The following is an 11,917-nucleotide window of genomic DNA, read 5'->3' on the forward strand; positions in this document are numbered from 1 at the left end:
TTGGCTCACACTTCCACATCACTGTTCATCATCGGAGGAAATCAGGATGAGAACTCAATCAGGGTAGGAATCTGGAGGCAGGAGCTTTTGCAGAGGCCATGAAGGAGTGCTGCTTACTGGCTTCTTCTCTGTGCTTGCTCAGCCTGCTTTCTTATAGAACCCAGAACCACCACTGGCGATGGGCTGGGTCCTTCCCCATCAATCACTAGTTAGGAAAATGCTCTACAGACCTGCCTGCAGCCTGGTCTTATGGAGGCCTTTCCTCAGCTGAGGTTCCCTCTTCTCAGATGACTATAGATTGTGTCAGGCACAGTTGACCCGTATCAACTTGCTACACAAATGTATCACTGTTAACCTACAACCTTTTCCATTCCCAAGATTACACATTAATAAAAACAGCACAATATAAAATATTTTACAAACTTAAAGACTATGGGGGCTGGAGAGATGGCTCAGTAGTTAAGAGCACTGACTGCTCTTCCAGACGTCCTGTGTTCAATTCCCAAAAATCACATGGTAGCTCACAGCCATCTGTAATGAGGTCTGATGCCCTTTTCTGGTGTGTCTGAAGAGAGTGACAACATATATGTATGTGTATGTATATATAAAATAAATTAATTTTTAAAAAACTTAAAGAGCATGATTTCAGGTGATCCCTTTCAAGATTCAGGTGTGACTGTTAACATTTTGTATGTGTACCTTACCCATGGGCTCACAGTCTGGAACATTCTAGATCCTGGTAAGTTCTTTATAATAGGGAAGAGAGTCCATAAATCTACCTAACCGTCAACTGCCATCTGAAGGAGTGCTATCCTGGCTCCTGGTGACATTGCCTTTCTCAAACCACGAGGTAGCTGTTAGGTCCAAAGGAAACGCCAATTCCCCAACCTCTAGAAGCAGTCCAAATATCCAGAAAGGAACTCAACCAGACTAAAGGAGGACTCCCCATGGTTAGATAAAAGCCAGCATTCTTCAAGAAACTGTGAAAATGGTTCCCATCTGCCAGAAGTTATCTCCCTTACTCTTGGCAGAGAGGTGGGGCTGGCTCATCAGGATATCAAACCTCATGCTGGCATCATACATACCTGTTACACATTTCAAAGTGCATGATAGCATCCTTTCTCACCCCCGTCCTAAACTACCTTCAGCTCACAGGCTTCCCCACCCCACCCCAGTCACTCATTCTCCTTAAAACGCTCTGTTCTTACCACATTTTCCCTATCTTCTCTCCCTTACTCTTCTCCCACTGATAGCCAGCCTTTACCATGTTCAATCTATTTTCTTTCTCTTTCTGCTCTCGAATCCTCCAGATGCCTCTGGCTGGTCTCTCATATCTACAATAAAAACCTTCCCCTTAATCATTCCACGAAGTGGTCATGTGGTCAGTTTATACAGTGGCTACATTTAATGGACTGACCTAGGGGCTCACCTGTCTCTTCCTCTGGCTGTATGCATGACTATCCTGGTCAAGGGAGCTTTGTCTGCTAAGACCAGAGGTGGCGCAGTCCATGTAGTAGACCTTTACAATCTGAGAGACTTGTTCTTTGACCGCACTAAAGGCGTTAATGTTGTGTTTTATAAAAAAAAAGAAAGAACCAGGGTATGTTTGGTAGAAGTGAGGTATGGTGAGGTGGAAGGGGGTGCCTCTGCGGGCCCATGCTGAGGCATCCCTTCCCACGAGGGGCCAGCCATATGACAGATATACTAGCATATAGAGTTTATTTAGAGCATGGGGAGGGAGTAGAGTCAGAGGAAGGAAGAGGAGGGGAGAGGAGGGAAAAAGAGAGGAAAGGGAGGAAGGGGGGGAGTAAAGATGGCGAGGAACACCTGGAGAGAAAGAGAGTGAGGAGGGGGCAAATAGCCCCAAGGCACACCTGGCTTTTACCAGGTAACTGTGGGGCCCAGCCTAGAAGGAATGCTAACAGTCACTGTACCTGCTTTTGAACTTAATCAGAAATCACATCGCAGTGTGAGGACTGAAGATGCTCCATAGGGAAGTCCCAGCCTCAAATTCCAAAGATATCGGCAGCATAGGCCTGGTCTGCAGCATCTACATCCAGATCTTTCCCAAGAGGAGAGGGCAACTCTATGCAGCTGACCCCATCTCTCTTGAGTTATCCCTCTGGCCTTTGTTAGGCCTGGAAGCCCTGGAGCCAGCCAGCCATTTCTGAGGTTAATCAGAAATATCTAGGGTTCTGACTGATCTGGATGGTCTCATACTCATGAGGCAGTAACTCAAGTGAATGATCATTTATCATCTACAGTAGGTTTGTTTTTTTTTTTTTTAAAGATTTATTTATTCTGTATAAGTACTTTGTAGCTGTCTTCAGACACACCAGAAGAGGTCATCAGATCTCATTACAGATGCTTGTGAGCCGCTATGTGGTTGCTGGGATTTGAACTCAGGACCTCTGGAAGAGCAGTCAGTGCTCTTAACCACTGGGCCATCTCTCCAGCTCTATATTGTTTAACATTGTTAAATATGTTCACAATGCTTTATAGCCAATCTGTAGAACTTTGCTTTTTTGAGAGACAGGGTCTTACTATGTAGTCTAGGCTCAGGCTGATTTTGAGGGCGCGCACACACGCGCGCACACACACACACACAGAGCCTATTTTTGAAGTCCTGGAGATTGAACCCAGGGCTTCATGCTTGCTTGGTAAGCGCTTGCCCACTGAGCTGTATCCCACCCACTACCCACTCCTCAGCTCAAGGTCTTGCAGTCCTCCTCCTCCCACCTCAGCTCCCCAAGGGCTGGGATTACAGGCCCCTGCCTTTATTCTGCAACCAGACATACACCTTCTCATCTGGCTGAACTGGAAGAGTAGACTCACTAATACCAGTCTCCGTTTTCTCTTTGCTGGACCCTCCCTCCCCCAGTCCCTGACAGCTACCTTTCTACTCTCTGTCTTTGGCTATTCTAGATTGCTCTCAGAAGTAATCAGCACATAATGTATTGTTTAGTTATTTCTTATGCTATTAGGTGTCTCTCCAGGGAAAGTGTAAAATTACTATCTGCCTCCAAACTGAGATGGTACCAACAGCCAAAAAGAATGACTCATACAAGCTCACCTGGTGGACAAAATGAGTTTATTAGGGTTGCTTGCGTCTACTGAGCTTCTGTTTTCTATGACTCAAGAGGCGGCCTAGCGTAGGCCACAGTCCAGAGTTAGAGCAGCACAGATAGAGTCAGCCTCTGGCAAAGGTAATGTTCACAAGTACCCTGCCCTTTCGCTTATGGGGATTCTGTTGGTCTCAGCAAACACTGTCTGCCTATGGGGAGGATGTTTTTTTTCACTGCCGGCTGGCAAGCAGGTCACATAAATTGTAGCTTGCAACAAAATTGAGTTACCTAGGGAGTCAGAAGATAAGTCTCATTACATTGGCATGTTTCATACAAGTGTCTACACAGTTCGCTTGTGTTGAAGTGTGGGTCGGAATTTTCTCCTAAGACAGTAATGTTTCGTTTTATATAACATGCGTCTAGCTGTCATCTGCCATCCATCAACTGTAGTATACATCTGTAACAGTATGAGGCCTGCTAACCTATACATCCCCTGGGAAACAGTAGACCAAAGAGCACAGAGCTTTGTAGGCTTTAAGGTTTGCTGGCTGTATGCCTCAGCTTTATATCATGTGTGTGTGTGTGTGTGTGTGTGTGTGTGTGTGTGTGTGTGTGTGTGTGCGCACGTGAATTCGGGGGGCCTTCAGAAGAGGACATCAGATGCCCTGGAGCTGAACTTACATGTAGTTGGAAACTTCCTGATGTAGGTGCCAGGAGCTGAACCTGGGTCCTCTACAAAAGCAGTACAAAGTCTTAACAGCCTTGAACTCATAGTGACACTGCTTTCCAAGTGCTAAGATTATAGGCATGTGAGCTCAAGGCTAGACAACAAATCGTGAATTCTAGGCCAGCTGCCAGTGTTAGAGTGATACCCTGCCTCAAAAACAGAAAGAAAGAAAGAAAGAAAGAAAGAAAGGAAGGAAGGAAGGAAGGAAGGAAGGAAGAAAGAAAGAAAGAAAGAAAGAAAGAAAGAAAGAAAGAAAGATTTATAATTCTATTCAAGGACATGCCTTCAACTGGCAGAAGACTTCTGTGCTGGTTAATTTAATGTCAAATTGACATAGGCTAAAAGGCGTTTAACTTAAAAATGCTTCCATAAGATGGACTTTAAACAGGGCTGGAGAGATGCCTCAGCCATTAAGAGCACTGACTGTTCTTCCAGAGGTCCCGAGTTCAAATCCCAGCAACCACATGGTGGCTCACAAGCATTTGTAATGAGATCTGATGCTCTCTTCTGGTGAAGAGAGTGACAGTGTACTCACAGACATAAAATAAATAAAATAGATCTTTAAAAGAAAAAAAAAAAAAGGTGGACTCTAAACAAGTCTGTGGAGCATTTTTTTTAAATAGGGAGGGCCCTCAGGCTGAGGATGACAAATTGGGGGTGCGGGGGGGACAGGACTCTGGCTTAGTTTAGCAGTGATTGAGAGCACAGAGGGTCGGACCTTCTGCAGGAGACTTAGACCGTGCAGCTCTGTAGACAAAGGATTCACCCAGGCTCCCCATAGTGGTTCTTGATGAGAGAGACTATCCATGTCGGTCCATAACAATTGGAAACTCTTCATCCTGGGAAATGGGTGCATACCACTTCCTTACGCTCAAGATTAGCACCGGAGACAGAATACTGTCACACACCAGCTTAAACTTAACAGTTCTGAGAAATGTGGTCTGGCTTTGATGGGCTGAGGCACATAACACATTTTGGGGAGCATAACTCTCTTTTCTGTGCTCCAAGGCTACGGGAACTCTCCGGATCGATGACTTTCTAAAATGTCTCCTGACAAAAAGGATCTTTGTCACCACTCCACATTTAGCAGTGGAATGCTCCAGCGACACTCATTGCTCTTCAGTTTGCATAATCCTATTGCTAAAAGGTTGGAGAAAGCTCTGAACAAGTAAGCAGGCTTCATTCAATGGGTTATTTAAAAGATCAAAAATTTGGGGATTCTTTCACTTAGAATTAACAGTGCCTCAAATAAGTAAAGCATTCTGTCAATAGCATTTGCTAAAGATTGTCCTGGATCTTTGGGTGTGAGGGAAATGAAAAGCTCTGAATGCCAATGACATCATTAAAATCTCAGAATCGCTCGGTTAGAAACCAGAAATGCTGATGCAGGCAAAGCTTCACGACAGTTGCCACAGTCTTGATGGAAGATACTGGGTGCTATTTGTGCAGCAGTACGCAGAATATGGAGCGACAGCTGACACCGTCTATAAAACCATTCATGCTTTGCTTCGACTTAGAACAGCCGCTATGTGTACTTTTGTGCAAACATTCACCAAAGATTTCCCTTGTATTCTCGCCCACGAGAGCACCGTTTTCCTATTAACTGTTAACTCAGCCAAAGACTGAAATTTGTTAAGTTTCTCAAGTCTCGTCTGGAAAGGGTTCTTGCAATAGCCTTCCATATAAGCAAGCTTTCTCTGTGACAAAAAAAATACAGCTCAAAGGACAAGCTGTCTCTGCATGGCGATCACCTGTGTTGTGGCTACCGCATGCCAAGTGAGCATTCTGTGATATGGTGATAAGAAATGGGGTCACTGCTCCTTTTATTTTGGCAACAGCTCTTATTTCAGCATTTGAAATGTGCTTCCAGTTTTAGAAGAGGAAAATGCAGGACTGGCAGCATGGCTTCAGTGCTCTCCCTGAAGGCCCAAGTTCGATTCCTAGCACCCACATACACGTCAGTTTATAACTCTCTGTAACTCCAGTCCCAGGGCACCAGGCATACATGCGTGCACAGACACACATGCAGACAAAACAGCTGTGCACATAAAACAAAAACATCCCCCCCAAACAACTAGGAAATGCTTCTAGCAGTTGAGGTGGGGAGCCCTTTCAGCCCCTGCCTCCACTTTCCCCTCTCTCCTTTCTCCTCCCTTACTCTCCGCCCCTCCTCATCCTCCTCCTCTTTTAAGACTGTCTAAATATTCAGCCCGGGAAACCTTCGAACTTAGTTTTCTTGCTCCAGACTCCCGAGAACAGGGAATAAAGGCTTGTACCGTCATGCCTGACTTTCACTGTTGTCTTAACCTGGATTTCTCTTAGTCAAAACTTTATCTGATTTGAAGCTCCCTTGGTACAAACAAGGAAACTATACATTTCTTTGTTAGTGTTGTAAATTCACGGTGTAGCATAGGATGGTCTAGAACTTGTTCTGTAGACCAGGCTGGCCTCAAACTCATAGAGATCTGCCTGCCTCTGTCTCCCAAGTGTTAGGATTAAAGGCCTGCACGCCTCTGCCCAAACCCATGCATTTTCTTTATGCCTGTTGATATATGATAGTTTATTTTAGTCTTTCTACCGTTTTTTTTTTTTTTTTAATTAGATGAACAACTGCATGACGAACTAGGAGCATAATGGGACTCTTTCTGCACTTGATAAATATCCATAACTAAGAAAATATGTTTCCCACTGGCATTTATGGGTTCCTATAAGTACAAATAAAAGATAATAGATAATAGAAGCCACTGCAAGAATGGAATATACTGAATTTGCTAAGTGCAGAGTGTTTTCTTTCATTAGTCACTCACAAGTCATAACTCGCAGTAAACCATAAACAGGGATGGCGGAAGGATGGAGGTTTCCAGCTGTCAAGAGTATCATAAAGCTGAAGTTGGCATTTAATGCAATAAAATAAAAAATAAAAAAAACCCCAAAAAACAAAAAGAAAAGAACTTCCTGTTTGCCAGAAAGAGACATCTGCGCATGTTCAAAGTCTCCTTAAGATCCCAGAATTGGTATTATGAGGCTTTGGGGAACTTGGCATTCAGAGCCTGGCTGACTTTCAAAAGAGGATGTATTGAAGCGTCTCAGGTCTTTCAGCCATGTTAGCTCATCGGCTCAAGGCTACCTTTGACGTCACCAGAAGTCGTTGCTTATTGGCTGAGATTGAAGGGGCTTGTGTGATTGGCTGTCTTTTTTTTTTTTTAACTTTGGCTGGGGAGCATAGTTGCATAGTTACTGGAGTGAGGCTGTCTCTGACTGGCTGAGGCTGAGGACGCCTACGCCTGCGCTGTTATCTTCTTTAATTAAGGGTGGCTACTGTTGGGATTTCTGCTGAGAACAGCGCTTTTCTTCCTGAATATGGATTTAATTCTAGGTCTCCCCGTCTGTTCTTCCCTGGCCCAATCTGCTTCAGAGCAGAAGGAACTTTATTTGTGGGGATAATAAGCTTTTCAGCAAAGCACAGCCACTAAAGTGATTTAAGTGCCCATTACTGTGGAAGAAAAATTCGGACAGATTTTTCGAATGCATTGGGCGTGTGTGTAGATAAAAGTCAGTGCAAGTCATAGGACAAAATACAGGACATACTCAGTATATGCAAGCAACTGTGTGAGGAAGGGGTGGGGAAGTAGAGGATGTCAAGGCAACAGAAGGCAAAGAGGATTCTTATCTCCCTTTGAAAGAACCAGGCTTGTTCAAGGAACACAGTGGAAGAGCTGAAAATGTCCACCAAAACTTGAATAGTTTGGTGCAGCTATAATATAGAATAAAATGCAGCCAGCGGTCACAATTAGGAGTGGTATGAAAGCTCAGTTGTCATAGTGGTTACCTTATAAGTATGAAGACCCTGGTGTGATGGCTCATGCTTGTAATCCCAGTGGTAAGGAGGCAAGAGAGCTAATACCTGAGGCTCGCTAGCCCAGTGAACTAGCCTATTCGGTAAGCTCCGGCCAATGAGAGGCTTTGCTCCGGTAACAAGATGAAGAGTGCATAAGGAGAGAACCGAGATGATCATCTGGCCTTGATGTGCAATCACACATATGCACCTGCATGAAAGCCACACACAGAATGACATGTAGGTATGGAGGTCTACACTCCCAGCTACTTGGAGTCTGAAGCAGGAAAATTGTAAATCTAAGGCTTGTCTGATCTACAGAGTACGCCCGAGGCCAGCTAAAGCAACTTAATAACCCTATCTCAAAATTAAAAAAAAAAACAAAACAAAACCCCAAAACAACCACCACAACAAAAACCATACACATGTGGGGCCAGAGAGATGGCTCCAGAGATTAGAGTACTTGTTGCTCTTGCAGAGGACCTGAATTTGACTCCCAGCATCCACATGGTGGCCCATAGCCATCAGTAACTCCAGTTCCAGAGGATCCTTTACTCTCTTCTCTAACTTCTACAGGCTCCAGATACATGTGCCACACACACACACACACACACACACACACACACACACACACACACACTGTAGTCTGGCAAAGCACTCATACAAAAAATCAAATTTTAAAAATGGGCTGAAGATATAATTCAGTGCAACAGCATTTACCTAACATGCCTGAGACCCTGGGTTCAATCACAGCTGCAAAATAAGCAGATTAATAAATAAAATCAAAGGGCTTGGTTCTATAAACATCTGTGAGGATAATGTTCGGCATAAGAATATTGGCATTTTTTTTTCCTTTTTTATTGGGTTCTTACACCTCTACCTTCTTTTCAACCCCTCAACACTAGGTAGGACAGAAAGGTTAGAGAAAAAAGGGGGCAGAGATCTTTTTAGATTACTTTATGCTAATTAGAGACATCATGTTTTGGGGGGCAAGCCTAATCTTCATCATCGGGGAAATCTCCAACTTCTTGTCTCTTTGCTCATGACCACTTGACAACCCACAACAACAGGAACCAGCAGCAGCAATAGTGGGAGAAGCAGCCTCCACAGACCCTCTGTGGGCTCTCCCATTTTATACTCCCTCTAGAGTCCCCAGAATTAAACTATCTACAGCTGGCAAAGATCACACCCTTCTAGTGCATGAAGCAAATCATAATCACCTGCAGTGAACAGCCTCTTATCCCACACTTGGGATTAAAAACACATTCACGTAACATAACTGGATTGTTAAAGAAACCAAAATGTTCACTATATAAGAATGTTAAAATATGATTAAGGGCCAAAAGTAAGAGAACCCTCAATGATTCTGGATACCTATACAGTCTGTAAAGATATTAGACACATGGACGAGAGGACCACAAGCAGAGACCAGAGGACTCTGAGTCCTTCTGATGCTGTTTAATCTACTTATGCTCAGTGACATATTGCGTAAGACTGAGTCTTCTTTTTTTAAGATGTATTTATTTATTATATATAAGTACACTGTAGCTGTCTTCAGACATGCCAGAAGAGAGCATCAGATCTCATTACAGATGGTTGTGAGCCACCATGTGGTTGTTGGGATTTGAACTTAGGACCTCTGCAAGAGCAGTCAGTGCTCTTAACCACTGAGCCATCTCTCCAGCCCCCAAGACTGAGACTTAAATTCCTTACTTTGCCATTATGAACTAAAATTCCCAGATAAAACCCACATTGTATAGAACACTCCACAGGCTGATTGATTGATTAATTCCCTGATTGTGCAGACCTGGATAGCAGAGGTTGGAAGCCAAATTGTCTTTGGCTATCTTCAGTCTCCATAGCAGACATTTATTGCCAGCCTCTGTGTGCAACCTAACATCCTGTGACTATTCTGTAAATCTTTTGGTGATATACAAATATATCCCTAGCTTCTACCAATCCCAAGGCTACAAGCATCATCAGCCAGAGCCTAAGGCCTAGACCAAAGATTTTCCAACTTTGCTGTACCCACCTACCTGGTATTTCTACCAATTTTTGAAAGGTGTCTTGGCTTACAACTTTCTTTTTTCTTTTCTTCTTTCTTCCTCCTCCTCTTCCTCTTCTTTTTCTTCTTTTGTTGTTTCTTGACACAGGGTCTCATCATGGAGCTGAGTGTTGAAACTCACTCTGTAGAATAAGCTGACCTCAAACTCAGATCTGCCTCAGAGATCTACCTCTGCTTTCCAAGTGCAGAAATTAAAGATATGCGCCACTACACCTGGTTTTTATAACATACTAATTTTTACTTCTTTCTATAAAGGCTTCATGAAACTGTTGCCATATTGAAATACATTCGGGGTAACCTAAATCTGTGTTTCAAGAATATAGTCATCCGTATTTGACTCCAGAGTAAACTCTTACCATCTCTGAGGTGAGAGTGATTTCTACACTGATAGTTTCAAATTTGTTTATCTAAGGCCAAGCTGGAACTTCTGATCCTTCTGCCTCTACCTACAGAGTGCTGAAAATGTCTATGCGGTGCTGGGGAATGGATCTAAGGCCTCTTGTGTGGGAAGCAAGCACTCTACCAAATGAACTGCATCTTCAGCCTGAGAAACAATGATTTAAAAATAAAATGTGCTGCCAAGGCAGGAGATATGGTATGGTGCCTTGTGACACAATGATCTGGTCATGTGAGCCTGGCCATGTGGCCAGGGGATGAAGGGGAAGCATTATGACAGGGCAGGGGTGGGGGTGGGGATGGGAGTGGACTAGGGGGACATAGAGAGTTAAGGACCATGATGGGGAGGGTCTTGTCCAGGTGGCAAGAACACAAGAAAGATCCTGGGTGGGAAAGACCCTTTATGCTCAGGGCACAGTGTCATGCTCCTTGAAAGTGTTCTGAATCCACACTCACCAAAGAAGCAGAAAGCATTTTAATTACTGTGTGGAGTGATCACTTCCTGGCAACACTCCTCTGCTGATGGAGGCAAAAATCACAAGGGAGTCTCCAGAGCTTGCTAGGAATTTCACCAGCATGCTTGGGAGTCGGCCTGAGGTAGTAACTCCTTCCCTACAAGAACTAGGTCTCTGCAGTACAAGCTGTGTGACAGCAAGGTAGGGCAGAAATGCTGTGCCACCCTCCTCAGAGCCTCTGAGCACTCACTGGGTCGTGACGTGGTTCTGAGCACTTGGCACACTTGGTCTTTTCACTTTGAAGAATCGTAGGCATGGCTACTCCGGTTTTACCCAGAAGAAGGCATACACAGAGGCACCTTGTGTCAATGGCCGGCCCCATGGGCTGTGCCCATGCTCTGTGTACTCATATTGTGCCTGCAGCATTGCCTTAGAAACTGGGGGAACTATCAAACTTTCTCGGGGAATCTGTATGTCCCCCGGATCAGGTAAGAAGTTCTGGGAGATATTAGGGCTCCCCGTATGTCATGGTAGCTTTTGTAACATGAAGTTGTTTTACCTGTTTAATACACATAACATGAATATTCTAATCATTTTAAAAGATCTTATATTCAACTATCTTCTGTCCTCTAACTGCCATATTTATGCTCCTCTGTATATGACCCAACATCCTTGAGCCTATTAGGTAAATCCTTTTGGAACGTGCAAATGAGCCCCTGTCTTCCACCAGCCCAGAGGCTGAGTGTCATTAAATAGCATCTGAAGTCTCCAAGAAAGGTGCCCGTTTTGCTAGCACCCTGTGTTTCACCAACTGATCGGAAAGCACCTTGATCTAGAACTTCCTCTTGTTCTCTCTCTGTAAAAATGACATGGGATTGTTGCCATGTTGGAACATGGTATTTGAAGTAACTCAAATATGATTCCCAGACCACAGTCACTCATGTTTGGTTCCAGACCCATGACTGTCCGATCAAGCAAGCTTTATTCAGAGGTGCACAAGAGATTGTCCAGATGGCTGTCTCACCCTAAGTCAGGATTTAAAGAGCAGCCCCTCGCTGGATTTTGAGGTTCCCTTCATGGGAAAAGGTTAGGGTTGATAGTTTTCAAGATAATTGGCAGTTAGCAACTGGTCAGAAGAGTGGAGGTGGGGGGCCTCAGGATTCAAGACCACTTATGGGGAAGATAAGTGTGAGAATACATCATGTGAAAGGGGAGTCACTACAGGTGTTGGTGGGGGATTAGGAAGGCAAAGCGGTGGACGTATGACATGGGGTTACAAGTTCAGCATAGGTTGGAAACCATTTGCAGGATATATAGTCTTGTAAGGTATGGAGACTCCATAGCAATTGTGACAATGTGGCTCCTGTTTTGGTT

This window comes from Micromys minutus, assembly GCF_963924665.1.
Source record: "Micromys minutus genome assembly, chromosome: 8".
Classification (NCBI taxonomy): Eukaryota; Metazoa; Chordata; class Mammalia; order Rodentia; family Muridae; genus Micromys; species Micromys minutus.